Source organism: Anopheles funestus, chromosome 3RL (assembly GCF_943734845.2).
Source record: "Anopheles funestus chromosome 3RL, idAnoFuneDA-416_04, whole genome shotgun sequence".
Classification (NCBI taxonomy): domain Eukaryota; kingdom Metazoa; phylum Arthropoda; class Insecta; order Diptera; family Culicidae; genus Anopheles; species Anopheles funestus.
The window spans coordinates 55,799,004-55,813,589 of record NC_064599.1 but is presented as its reverse complement, the minus strand read 5'-3'; the positions used below and the strand labels follow the sequence as shown (position 1 = coordinate 55,813,589).

At 39.5% G+C, this 14,586-nt stretch overlaps 1 long non-coding RNA gene across 1 annotated transcript in view; it reads left to right on the top strand.

Moving 5' to 3' along the window:
* Positions 1–1,705: 1,705 nt before the first annotated feature.
* LOC125770306 (uncharacterized) overlaps positions 1,706–14,586 on the top strand; it is a 70,546-nt gene continuing 57,665 nt past the window's right edge. The window contains exons 1-2 of the long non-coding RNA XR_007419159.1: positions 1,706–3,203; positions 3,702–5,100. This is a non-coding gene — a long non-coding RNA (uncharacterized LOC125770306). The remainder of the gene's footprint in view (positions 3,204–3,701; positions 5,101–14,586) is intronic.

Below are 14,586 nucleotides of genomic sequence, written 5' to 3'. Positions count from 1 at the left end.
TATATTTATGTGAAACAAAGCTTATTGCTTTTTCATGTATTTTTTCCATGTTATGTATTGATAGATGTTTTATGAATAAATTAATGCAACTAAATGTTTCATTTTAAATTTCCTTACTTTGTTCAAGAGAGATATAAATGTTCGCATGTTATGCAAAACAAAAGTATTATTTTTTGTTATATTATCTCAAAATTTAATGAAAAATAAAATCGAATAATTCGATTGAAAAATAGATGCTTTTAAAAAAATAGTTTCTTATGTTTCGTAAAATAATAAAATAGCTCGTAAAATAGTTTCTTCTAAAACGATATGTTTTCCGAAACGTCAGAGAGTTTCGTAGTAAACTCAATTTTTTAAAAGGGCTTCCGAAGCAGCTAGTCTGTTTAAATATTCTTTTCAACATTTTTACTTGCTCCTATATGCACATGTATTTTCTTGCGAAAAAAACGTCAATTCAGTATGTCAAGCGCATTAACATACATTTCTTACGATGAAGCCACAATATTAATTGCAAGATTATAAAGACAGAGGCTTACAAAAGTATAATTGGCACAAGAAGAAAAAAAAACAAAAACCTAAATAAATGATTTTGAACGTTCAAATCTGTTTACACCGAAATCTGTTTGGCAATCTTACCACCGAAAACTCGTTCCGCGTTTTTGAGCGGTAGCAAAAAGAAAGGATTGTGTGCGCGTGATGAAAGAAAGTTGAACGAATTCTTGAAATTCCGCACGAAACTTTCAAAGTGATCGTTCATTGATAAAGTTGCGTGCAAGAGAATGAGAAAACGAGAGATCAAATGAGCAGAGCATTGCAACAGATCCAGGAGATGAGGATCGAAGTGTCGAAGCTTCAAAAGCTTCTCGAATATCCAGATTTGATTTTCCAGCGGTCGGATCTTTAGGCCAGCGGTAGGTTTAATATGTCAAGGCAATCTGCAGGAAAAAGAATACAATGAAACCAGCAGCAAACGATGCAAATACGAGTGCGACCGAACAGGAGACCCCCTCTAAACTATCACATTCCAGCGGTGGATGTGAAGGGAGGCCAAAAATCCCGTTAGCATGATTTCATCCCTCTCGTGTTCTATCCTTTCGATTCCAGTTTTTGGCCACCTTCCATTTTACCTTCCGTTGCATCCTTCGTTTTAACGTTGCTTAAAAGCTTTGAACTCGTAACAAACAAACAAAAAACGCACATCGGCAATGTCTCGGCCCCAACAGGGCTTCGGGCGGGCCGATTTGGATTTCGTTTTTGGACAGACAATATTTATGATACGGTAGGCTTCCCAGGTTCCCAGCATCAACATCAACGCACACATATACGCACATTCCTGGCAGTTCACTGGCGTTGAAATAAGTTTACCAAGAGATACTCAAAAGAGGGGAAAAATGAGTGAATTTAATTTCACCTAATGAACTTACTGGTTTCATTCTTTACTACATTGTATTTTTACCACTTTTGGAAGTAACCGTATTTTTTCGTTAATTTTTATTCAATTTTATTTTACTATTGTTTTTTTATTTGATGTTTTTTGGTATTAGATAACTTGCAATAAATTAAAAGCTACTTGCTTTATTTATTATGTCTCATTTATGGCTTTTTAGCAAATTTTAATTTGCATAAAATTTATATTTTTATCTGCTTGTTGATGATTCGTGTTTTTACTTACAGCTTTTTTTCTACTTACTTTTTTGCATTAAAATAACATTAAAATCAACAATTACTAGAAAATTTCATAGAAACAGAAAAAAATCAATTGAAAAACAAGTCTTTTGAGACGTAATAGACATGACTGTGAATATTGTTGCATTAATAAAACAAACATAGTAAAGTAATTAATAGATCACATTTAATTCAAGTACTTCGACTTGAAAATAAATTCTTATAATCTCTCCATATACTTCGTAAAACTTCTCGATGTTTTGTTATCTTGTTTAGGAATGTCGGTCAAGGTCGCTGTCGTTATCTAATCGCCAATACAGCTATTTTCTGCAACAGATAACATTAAACACAGCTCTATTTGTAACATTTCCTGCAACAAAAGGTAACAGTTAGATTCACTGGTAATGTAATCAAATTGCAAAAAAAAGGCTGTACGTTTGTTTTGCAAAACACTCGTTTTAAAATTTTAATTAATCTATTGCCTCACAAATAACATTTCATAGCTTAAGGATGAGAGATTTTTTAAAATTAAAATAATACAAAATAAATATTCTCTTAAAATATTTGCAACATCTTTTACATCAACCCAATGATGTCCGCTTGCCACCAAAAATCAGAGAAGAGTGACATTGTTTTTTCCCCTGTTCAAAAATTTTCCCCTCCTAAGGAATCCTGCTCTCACCGAAAGGAGTGAATCGCTTAGACAGGATCCGATTCGTAGCAGGTTCGTGTATGGAAGCAAAAAAGCGGAAAGCCGATCGAACATTTTTTTTTGTTTCCTTTTCGTCTATTCCGTCTGGCCGGACGGTCCGGTTTTGTACATAATGCACGTTTTTGAAATGCTTGAACGTCGTCGTCCTGGCACCTTTTTTAGCAGTACGACAAAACGCACCGCAAAGGAAAGGATACACACAGGGTGAGCGACTTATTTATCGGCTTGATTTATGGCTTTCCGGTAGCGCGTTTCTCGCCTGCTTTTGATTTCTCTCTTTCTCTCGGTCCATCTGTCTCTCTCTCTCCCTCTCTGTGGCTCTTGCTCGCTCTAGCAATAGCACTATTCTTTTTCTGCACGCGGGTTCGTTCGCCAAAAATTATTCGCTAACCCGCTAACGCACGCAGTCGCGCCACGTGTTGTTCGCCCGAGTTGGCCGAGCCTACTATTGCCGCTTCTCTACCAACGGACGACAATGGCGATATCTTTCACAATCGCATTCCATCGGTGAAACGGTAAAGTCGCACGGTCGCAACGGTTCGCAACGGCACCTTCAGATGGGTAACGGATTTTGCCACAGTTGGCACCCAGTTTTCCCAGTTGGATGGCCGTGTTTTAAGTTGTGTCGGATTAAAGGAACAAGAATTTTCCTTTCCACAGTGTACGGTGTGTTTTCGGTGTGATCACAATTTTCCAATGTGATCTTGTTTCTATTGAAAAGAGAAAAAAAACTGATTGCTAACATTTTTCTCAAAATGTGGCTATGTGTTCTTGTGTTGTGTCATCTCTCCGTCATCAGAATCTAATTTCCAGTGGAATTAAAAAGGTTAGTAGCATTCGACTGTGCTGTGTCTATTGGCCGTCCTTTGCCACACATCACATTTTCATCACCGGTGGCCACTGTTCTGCGTATTTATTTCGTCGGTTTTGTCGCCCTGTCTGGCGCGCGCGTGTAACGCATTAGGAACACGTTTAATCCTGTCCGAATGTGTGCCCTTCGCTCGTTTCGTGTAGAACGATTTTTTTTACATAGGATCTTGTGCCATGTGCGTGTGTGCGAGCATTAAATTTGAAAATTAAATTTACTTGCTACACGAACCGCGCGCCGGTTCGCTTTGTTGAAACTCCTTTCCAAAGAGGGGTTGCGTAAACAAGAGATATTCGCATTAGGATTGTCCATATTCGCAAGTTGCACCCGAATGAATGTACACAGCGCACACAGCAAGAAAGACTGGTTTTTTTATTTGGCCTGTTTCATTTCCGCGCCCGATCTAACGATCTTTTTTTTACACCATTTTCTTGTTGTTGTTGCTTTCTTTTGCAGAATTCTCATCGGAAGCGGAACGGGAAACGAGCGTCCGCGATGAACCTTCGTCTTCGTGTCTGGTTTTTTTTTTGTTAATGCGGTTTGCAAAGAAAAGGAAACCAATCGAACAATATGAAGAAATTCGCGCAAATAACGAACTGGAGCGCAAAATGAACTACCCCCATTTTTGGGGAGAGTGTCTGCTTCATCCCCGAAAATGTGCTGGTGCTCCCCTACGCAATACTTGCGGATCTTTGCGTGTGTTTCATACTGCTACCGCTCCATAAAAAACCTCCCCAAATCGTTGAAGGGGAATTAGTGAATTCATGAGTGCGTGTGGACCCGCTCTTCATGTGTGTGTGTTGAGAGAGAGAGGGAGAGCAATCAAGCGAGCGAGCGAAATTCGTGCGAGTGCGTTTTTATTGAAGCAAATCTAACAAAATACAACCAACATGAGAGAGGGAGAGAGCTTGAAACTTTGCTGCTGGGAGAAAGAGATGCGGCAACTACCCCCCTTTGGAACAAAAAACCCGGAAGTAAACGCCAAAAAGTGGTGCGGAGAAGAAAAGCCTTCCATTCCCGCACATACGCATGATGCGACGTTGAAATCCAGCAGGAAGGAAAGATCGCGAGAGCGAAATTGAGCGAGAGCGACAAAAAGCGAGAGAGAGAGAGAGCGCGCGCGCGAAAATTCCGAGAGTGTGAAACATAAGCGTGAGAACACAAACGCGCGTTTTGGGGGATGCAGAGTTCGGTCAATTCGGATGCCGTTTTATTTAAGTTTGAATTTAAGCAGCGTTCGGATCGGTACAGCCTCCCGTGGTTTGGCATCGTCCTGTATACGGATTTTCCGTCACTTTTTCCGTGGTAAAGTCACTCCCAGGCACATTCCATTGCGTTCCCTTTACCTCCCTTTAGCAGTGGTGTTTGGCGCTCCATAACCAGTCATCCTCGCGAATCCTTAGCCGATGTTGGGTGCATTGTCCTTACCGAAGCTACCGAGCAGCAGCCGTTTGAAGTGTGATGTGATGCTTTATGAAAGTTTTTGTTTTTTTTCCTTGTGCGAACTAAAATCTGTGTGCGAAGATTCAAAGTGATTTTGCGAAACGGTTCTTTTTGAAACTCTGCAGTGCAAAAATGGTGCTTTTTGTTGTGTGCATTTTGGGTTACAATTTTTTCAAGTTTTTCTGTTAATGATTTTGTGTCGGCTTGTGTTAGTTTTTATTGTTTGCTGATCATTTATGGGAAAATATAATTGTGTGAATTTGTGGAATGACACTTCAACACGTCAACTTTGAGGCTTTCTTTTTTGTTCTGCGCGCTCAACGAAGCATGTGCCAGTAAATTATACTGCAACGATCGTTTTTGTTGATTTTTTTTGGAGCAGAACAACGAACCGGAAACAAGGTGAAGAAAGGTAATTTTTTATCTTATTTACAAAATTTGTGAATTTTTACAACCTTAGTAAAATCTTTCTTAGAATTGTGATACATTTAAAAACATATTTCATTGAGACGTTCTCTAAACAACAATAACTGTTTAAGTACATCTTTAACCACGTAACTTGTAACGAAGGTGCTGGTGGAATCGTCAAACCGTTAATAACCCATTCAGTGAACGTCTCCGGATTGAGTTCAAGTCTCGACCAGTTCCTATCCCATAGTACTTCAGATATTTGATTATTCGGTTATATAGTTTTTCCTACAGATAGTATATTACATATAGCCTTTATTCCCTTTTAAAGTTCCTAACAAGGAAAATTTACCTCTCGTCCTATATATAAATAAGTTAATCTTTTACCCTTAAGCAGAAATGCCAATGGTTGAGTAAGAATATCAATAGAAAAACGCACAATTATTACACAAAAGCTTTTTGTTAATATTATTCAAAAATATGTATAAAGTCAGAAGCATAACACAAACAATAAAACAACATTCATGAGGAATCTTGAAGTTAAAAGAGAGACAAATTATGTCAATACTTTGACAGCAGTAGGATGTGTGCAATGAATAGAATGTTTACCGAAAAAAAGACATCCTTCAAAAATGTGATTTTGTTTGATCGTTCTTGAAGAAATTCGCACAACGAATGACTTCATCGTATTCGTGTTGAGTAAAAGAAGCATGTTTGCCCTGGTGAATGACTGATAGCGTACTGAAAATGGCTTCTACAGTAACAAAACTACAGATTTTTTGTTTTATGGGAAAAATCTAAACTTAAAAAAAATCTATTTCAAAATCGAAAAAATGATCTAGAAAATTTGATTTCTTAAGAAATGTTTTCCCTTTAAAAGAAAACTAACCTTGTCATATGTGCCAATTTCATATAAGCAACCGACCCAAGCAAGTACTTTGAATCGGTTGACCATAACTAGCTACATTGATAGCATTTGAAGCCACCGGAAAAGACCACCATCCTCCGACCACCAGCGGCGTTTGTGTAAAACGCTGCATTGGAAGAGAGCAAACATTTGTTCTTCTCTGCCACTATGCTCCTGTTCCGCGTTGATCGTCCATACGGCCACCCCTATTGCTAAGGGGTTCGGTCTTCCTCGGTCGGGGTGCCGTTTGTTTCCGGTTCGCATTTCCGTTCCGTGTCCGCTGATACATCATTTCCCTTTTGCTTTTCGTGTGCTTCCAGTTGCGAATCGCACTGATTTAGGAGGTTCTATTTTCAAGAGAGCAAAAAAAACCATCCACTCACACACACACGCAGGCAAAATGGCGAAAGGAAATCTCGATCTGCTGAAGTAATACATACGTCTTGGGGTGGGTACGCGAATTTTGCTGATTCCCAAACGACCCTGGTGGTTCGGGATGGTGCGCTGGGTGGCCTCGAGCAGCAATTGGAATAATCAAATCGATCATGCGTGGTAGGAAAAAGGAAGGAACCTTAACAAGATCAATAAATCACAAACTGCAGCAACTTGTCCTGAGAATGAGCCGAATGTGAAGAAAGCTTATTTTTAGTTCGATGAAGTTCCATGGCATAGTATGTTAGAAATTGAAGATCTAATAATTCTACTGATCTAAAATTAGAAAACAATTTAATTGTTTTTTTTATTTATCTTGAGAGATCAAGTATAAGTTTTCTTGATTGATCTCTAATCACTCGAAGGTTCAACTTACTTCAGTTGAAGTTTGTGGAATTTCTTTGATTTATTGAGGTCCTGTCGTCCAATTTTTGCTAATGTTTTGTGCTTGTATAAATTACAGTGTGCTTGTTATATTTTTCCAATTCACTTTAGAAATGTTTTTGATTTCCTTCAAGAACATTTATGTTAGAAATTAATAAATTTTTGACGGGTTTTATTGAAGTCGAAAAACCAAAAAAATAGTCGAAAAACAAACAGTATAAATTGTCCACCAGTGAACACCGAATTTTTCAAAGACACACCATCCATACTATGGCTGATGTCATTTCGCGTACGCTCCGACGCATATCGCCTAATCTAAGGCCCCCGTCGCATGGACACAAGCATCGCGAAAAGGCAAAACCAAAAGGTTGTGTGTTGCCCTTCGTGCACCCCGTCCACCGCATACAAAACCACCCGCTCGGTGCGTCCACTACACCACCAGCACAAAGAGCCGAATTGTTGTGGCCTACCCTCCGCTGACTCGTTCCAAATTTACTTCTAGTTACCGGCTACCATTTTGGCCCCACCATGTTCTGTGGAGCCGCAATGGAGTTGGTGGATGAAGAGGGAGTTGGGGGGTCTAAACACATACGCGCACCGTTCGCGGATTGCGTATGTATTTATGCGAATTTTACGCATTCATTGAATGGTGGAGCAGATGAAGTTTGGAAGTGCTGGTTCTCGGTTCGGGGGGAAAGAATGAACGAGTGAGCGCGCGCGCGCGCGCGATGGGTTCGCGCAAAGTTTAGCGAATGTGACCTTGGCACGAAGGAAGTTTCTAGTTCTTTGCCGGGTCTGTGTGTTGCACCACCTACTTTAACATCTTCTGGGTGGACCCGTTGTTACTCTATGCACCACCACAAACACAAACACGCACTCATACACCCATACGTACGAAGCTTCCATTTGCGAATTGTGCTCTTTAAAAGGTACCAACATTAAAGAAAAAAATTGTACAAACGAAACAGAACGCGCACATATACCAATACAAAAAATTTGGCAACTTTTTTTTCGCCACTCACTATCTCCTGTGTCTTTAACTTTTTTTTCCTTCTTCCTAGCACTCTGTCTCTTCGCCCAAACCCCCCTTCCCCGTTGACAGGGAACCGGTAGTATCTCAAGGGTTAGATTGGGGTCTGGCATTCGGTGCTTGAGTGTTGTTGCTATAGCACTGGTTCTTCCACTCTCAGCTTCCATCCAAGGGTAGCTTTGCCGCGCACAAGCAGGCAACTGAGCAATGGCTCCCCCCGAAAAAAAAAAATTATGGTGGGTTGGTCATGGCTAATATTGCGTGTCTTATTATTCCTGTTCTTTGCTTAGATATTGCGCATGTTTTAAGAGCAAGTCGCACGGGGTACGTGTGGCTGGCTGCTGGGTAGTGCCGCCACTGCTATGTTTAAATTTCGCATACTCCCAATCCCTGCCTCCTTACCATCACCAAAAAAACTGGTGGGTATGTATGTGGTGTCGTCTCTACAGTGGCCGTATCCGAATGATCATGTGTTTGCAAATTTTTCGCAGATGTTGGAGAGCAGGTTTTTTTGTGTGTTACGAACTTAGTGTCGTTTTGGATTATGCTTCAAGTTACGTGCATATGTTCTCGGTATAACAACGATTTTGATTAAAAATGTAAATTAAAAGTAATAGAATGTAAGGAAAATGATAACTCGCAGATTTTTATTGCGTACTTTAAATATATTTAATTGTTGTAGAATTATTTAATTAACACACATTTCCTCCAGCAAGAAGTCGTACTTCTTATGAACTTTTTGGCTTTAACTTCAAAATTTACATTTACAATTTGATTCGGTAAAACGGTGGAGTCGGTATGGCACGTCTATACAACATGGTCGGTCGTAGGTTCAAGCCTCCTTCCGACCATACACTACTTTAGTAGTCAGGAGAACGTACTCTGTATTGGTTATTAATCAACTTAAGTCAGTCGTGAAGTCTGCAAAAAGCAATTCGTAGTGTAGATTAAACAGAGACTTAAATGCAACCACAATTCAACTTCGGTTTGTTGTAACTAGTGTCTTCTACCATTACATGAATATTTGATTCTTTGATCATCAATATTAAGCACCAATGACCACAAACACGTGCGCACATAACAAAATGAAGTAATCGTTTTCGTATGGAGCGGTTTTACAGCTTTCGACTGATGGTTCTACAGTCCTAGATAATTCAAGATCAATATATTCTAAATACATACTAAATGTTAAACCTGCATAACTAATGTGCTTATCAGCATCACTCACCGATACCGTTGACACACTGACTTAAAAGAATCAAACGTGACAGCAAGGTGAGATCAAGGTGAAATAAATTCTCAATTTACCATACCTAGCAAATCGGATAAGGGATATCAAAGCAAACGAATTCATACGAGAACCATCCATCCTACCATTCGGGAGAGGTATTTTCGCATGACAATTCAACGACACACGTAAACTGGGCGTCTTTCATCAACCGTTCCTCCATTCTCATATTAAGCCGGCTTTGATATCCGGATAGAAATGGAAATTAGCATTCGGTTGTAGGTTGTTTTCGTCTATTTTTGGATCCTTTTTTGCCACAAGAGATTAAGAACGAAAGTTCATCATCTTTCGGAAGATGATCTTTGTGGAATCAAATTTAAATGTGCTTTCCTACTATTAAGTGTGAACATTCGAATTAAGTACGGCACTCAGTGATGATTATCCTACCTGTATGTTAGCTAAACAACGCACACAACGCGTTTACTAAAAATACAAGGAAAGAGTAATTTTAAAAATGGAATCCTTACATACTGCCCTTTTCGTTCCGGTGGCCAATGTATAAGTTTTTTTTTCTCGTGAGGGCGAAAGTTTTTTATTTTACTACAGGGAAAACCATCCTCTCTCCTTCTGTTGCACGTCGTATGCGGGCGGTACAGTAAAACCCTACGGACACGACGTTGAAAAAGTCGTACAAATTAAATCTAACGATTGTGCTCGATTATGACACACGATGAAGGCAAAAACTTCATCGAGGCTTGACGATGATCGCAGCAACGATGATGACTATCGTCGTCAACACGTGTAGGATGATATGAGCCGAGGAAAACGTTACCGGCGGGGAAAATGTTACAAGATTGCCTCGTTCTACGGCAACTTCTTACTTACGGTCGTTTCCGGACTGCCTCTCCTGGACGCTCGTTCAGCTTATGTCGATGATAATCGTAATGGAACAACGCTGGCAGTGAAAAGCAGACGAGCCTCGCTCTCGACAGTTGTTGAGCTTGAAAATGAAAATGAAAGCTTCATAACAGAGTCTCCGAACTTCAGCCCATGATGTTCTCCGCTGCTTCGCTATCATACTTTCACTTAGAGTTGGTACCTTTTCTTTTTTCCTTCCTCTTGTTAGTATTCTGTCGTTTCTCGTTATCTGGCCTCCATTTTGAGGTGCTTTAATGAAAAGCACACAATCTTCATCGACTACTACTACTACTGCTTTATGGTGCAAGTTGGCTTCTCAGTCAGCGCTTTAAACTTTTTTTCTTCAAACATATTTTTATTCTACACCATGTCCACCTTCTGTAGCAAAAAAAAAACAACTTATACCTTGTGAAGGTGGATGGACAATTCTCTGGAGGAGTATGGCTGCATAACAATATTAATTTAGCCTCCCATGCTGCTTTTTCTACCTTGTTTGTAATTTCGCCACGGTATAGTTGGTAAAACAGGTCCTTGAAACAGCGTCTCTTGCTTGAGCCGTCCGTAGCCCATCGGAAAGTAGATTCGACATTTTGAAACACGGGTAGCCATGTTATTTAAAAATGGCTTTTTTGAGTGTGTGTGTTTCTGTGTGTTGAGGCAGCTTACCGCGGAACGGTTCCGTTTGCTACTGTTTGATTTTATCCACGTGCGACTACTACCTTGTGTGAACGACCCAATCGTTAGTAGCAAAAAAAACTCTCACCACCACCTGCTCTGGTCTTGGGTGGACGTTGAAGTGACTGCACCGGATGCGGGGGAAAATTAAGGGAAAAACTAAAGTTTGCGCGATAGAGAAAAGTGAAGAAACAAATAATAGTTTTAGACGGCTCTCCCTGCTCTGGACCGGAGTTGCCCATAAACGGTAAAAGTGCCATTTTTGTTAGTTTTGCCTGAACATGAACATCATAATCATGATGCAGTAGCGCGTGTTTCCTTTTTCTTCTTTTTTTGTTTGGTTTCTGCCTTAAAGCTTCAGCCTTGGTACGTTCTTGTTCCTATTTGGTTACTGGTTCTTGGGCATATAATAGGTGCCTTTGTGCGATGGCGTGCACAACACGAACTTTTGTACCTGTACGCCAGGTTGAAATGAGGTAGGATAGCAGTTAATGTCAAACTGAGAAAGGAAGCCAACACTGTACAGGAAAATATAAATATATATATACGCCAATCGAACAACTTTCCCGCCTGGCTTGTCGCTGTTTGTAGACCGAACCGGTGAGACGGAAGGGCGCGGGCAGGGCAGGACATTTCCAAAATTACTTTACGGAATGTGTGCTGCATTTTCAGTGGAAAGTTTTGCGGAAAATTATTGGCCATACTATTCTCCAGTGCCAGTAAAACGACAACAGCAAAAGCATCCGACCTTGTCCGGGCCACTCCAACTTCACTTCGCGCAAACCGAACCAGAGTTGCGAAAGTTAAGCACAACTTTTGTGGTTTCTGGTAAAAAATGGGAGGAAGAAAAAACTCCTAACAAATGGGACGGTGCGGTAATATGGCTTTACAAAACTTTAAAATCCCACCGTCTGTCATGGCGTGTCGAGCTTTTGTTTTGCTGTGCTGAAGGTCCGAAGGTATTCCTTAGGATATCTCTATTTTCTACGCCAATGGATTCAATTGTACCGGATTTTGTTGGGTGGTGGTGGAAGCTTTCTGCGGACGACCGTCGGTGCTATGCAGGTGCGGTGGAAAACATCACCTGGGAAGTAATCAAATTTTTCGTTACACGCGAATGTCTTACTACCTGCTGCCTGGCTGTGTTTCGTGTAATGTCAAAACGAAAAAAAAATCAGAACAACCCAAATCCAGCCCTCCATCCTACACGTGATGGGTTGAAAATAGTTGAAAAACCATTTTCCAAGTGCTACCCCACAAATTTGCCATTAGTTGCTGCAGCAGTATCTATTTTGCAATAATGTAGCTATTTATAAAGCAAAACCCATACATGGGCGAATTGATGCATTAATGTTGTTTTATTTTTGCACGAAGTACTATTTTTGTTATGCTTCCTATTTTACCTTCAATCAATGGAAAATGTTGAAATTGAATGTGTTTTTCTTTTTATTCCATCCCGGCTCGTTAGAGGGGTTTGTTTAATGATAAGGCACGAATGACAGTAATGAAGTACCACATAGTTCAAAACGGGAAAAAGGAATTGCGAACTGCAAATCAATTTCGATACTGATGTTGCACGCAAAAATTGTTCAATAACAAACAAATTAAATAAACTTTGTAACTCCATTTATACCATCGGGCACGATGTGGCAGTTTGAAGTTAAAGATAATACTTCACTCGGATAAAGACATAAATGATTTGATTGATTTGAGGCTTGAGGCTTCACATTCAATAAAGTGGGAGTATTTTCGGATGAGCTTATCAACATAATAATGATTGTTTGTTTTCCAAAAAATAAAATTTCCATTGAGGTTTTGTTCCATATTATACAAATTATTTTCCTGCAACCGAGTATCATAGGTCGGTTCTGTAAAGTAGCATAATATTAGAAAAAAGGTTCCGTTTTTCTTGTTTTGATCAAATGCTGTGTGGAAAATCTTTTATAAGCTACCCAAATAATTGTATGTATTTGCGCACTGGCTTACGTACGTAGGATAAAGTCGAAGCAAACGAAAAACGAGCTTCATTTTGTCGTCCCATTTTCTTCGACGCTACCAAAACCTCGCACGAGTTGTGGGTGAGAAATGTGGTTTGTTACGAAACATAAAAAGGACTACCCAATACACGAAACACCCTCGAGGAGCAAATTTGACTGGTGTATTAACCGTACGCGGAACGAGAATGAAAAACCAGCGGCCAAATAACGTGTATGACTGATGATGATCATGATGATGATGTGAATGACTTCGCGGTACCGTTCACGGCTAGCAGCAGGAAACCCACCAACGATATTTGTCGTACGGGGGAAAAGGGGAAAACGTGAAGGAAAAGCCGACCGTAGGAAGGAAATTGTTTGCAGTCTCGAGGGCAATGGAAAATATGCCATTTGATTGAGTGATGATAGGCGACTGAATAAGCCACCATCGGATTCGCACGTAAACGGGGGGGTTTGATGTCAAAATGACGAATTTTCGTGCGGCAAAGGAGCAATAATCATGTACACTAATGGGAATGGGTTGCCTGCGGGGATTCGCTTAAAAGCCGGAGAGAAAATATTTATCTGTGGTAGAAAGTCCACATTAGGTGGGAAGGCTTGTTATTTTATTTTGGAGGTTCTTTTTTTTATTTGCTTCTTTAACGACAAGCAGTATGATGGTGAGTTTTCTCTGAAACGTTCCTGTTGTTTGCTGAGCGTGAGAAAACTGAAAAGTCATGCCATCTGAAATTTGGTATGGTCATAGTAGATCAAAAGCAGCAAATACATACCAACCGTAATGCATTCTGGATGTAGTCATATGTGTACAAAAACCATTTTAATATATTCAAGATTATATTTAAATTGAGTATGCGATTTAACAAAGTTTTGTGACTTTTGTGAGAGAAAAGAAATTAAAAGTTTTGTTTGAATGGAAAAGGAATTGAAAATTTAGTAAATTAAAAACTTATGGCTCTACTTATTGCATAGCTCAAGACTCGTGTCGGGCTCAAGAGTATACGTCTTTTTATTTGGGTGGTTGGTGTCTTATTCTAATTTACAATAACAGAAACGCTTAATTTGTTATATTCCTTGCTTTATTCTTGGGGTACGCTCTATCAATAGTCGGACATTCTGGACAAACACAACATTGTTCGAAGGGTACTCTATGAAAGATCGGTAGTCTTGTGAAACTGTCTGATAACATCATGATAAACCAAGTCTCGTTTTTTGCTGTTTGCTAAGGTGTACACAGTTTCAATGTAGTGATCAGTCTTGTCAGACAGAATCAAAGACAGGACTGTTCGATGTCGTGTTTGTTCGATACGTTCCATGCAGTCTAATGCAGACTCCGTTTCCATATGAATAAATAGGATTGTTCTTATGTCAAAACATGCTCAATCGCTGACAGGGTACAGTCATACACTACTAACACCCATTTAATAATTAATGTAGAGCGGGATCTTTTACAAAAATCACAAACTAACCAATTCTTGGAATATATCTGAGGCTTTGGTCTATATCTGAGGTCTTGGATTTTTGGGGTTCCTTTACCTTTTTCTCCATAGCTGGATAGTTATGTCCTGGATATGTATTCTGTAGCAGACTGCCTATTGAAGACAATTATCAGTACTGAGATGCTGGTGGATCGATTTTCAACTCTGACCGTATTGCTTGATAAGAATATTTTTTACCATCGTCAGGATAAATGGTTACTTACAGCTCTTAATTATAGTAAGCAGGACTAACTATTCTGCTATTTGATGATCTCCGAAAAAAAATTATAATTATTACTTGCTTGCCGATATAACCAGGTTAATGATTCAATTTCAACACTTTTAAAGATGAGCATGTTATTGATTTCAATTTTCTTTCGTGCAAATTCAGAATTCTATTTATTGTTCTATTCTAGTTCTATTCTACATTTCTATTTTACATTT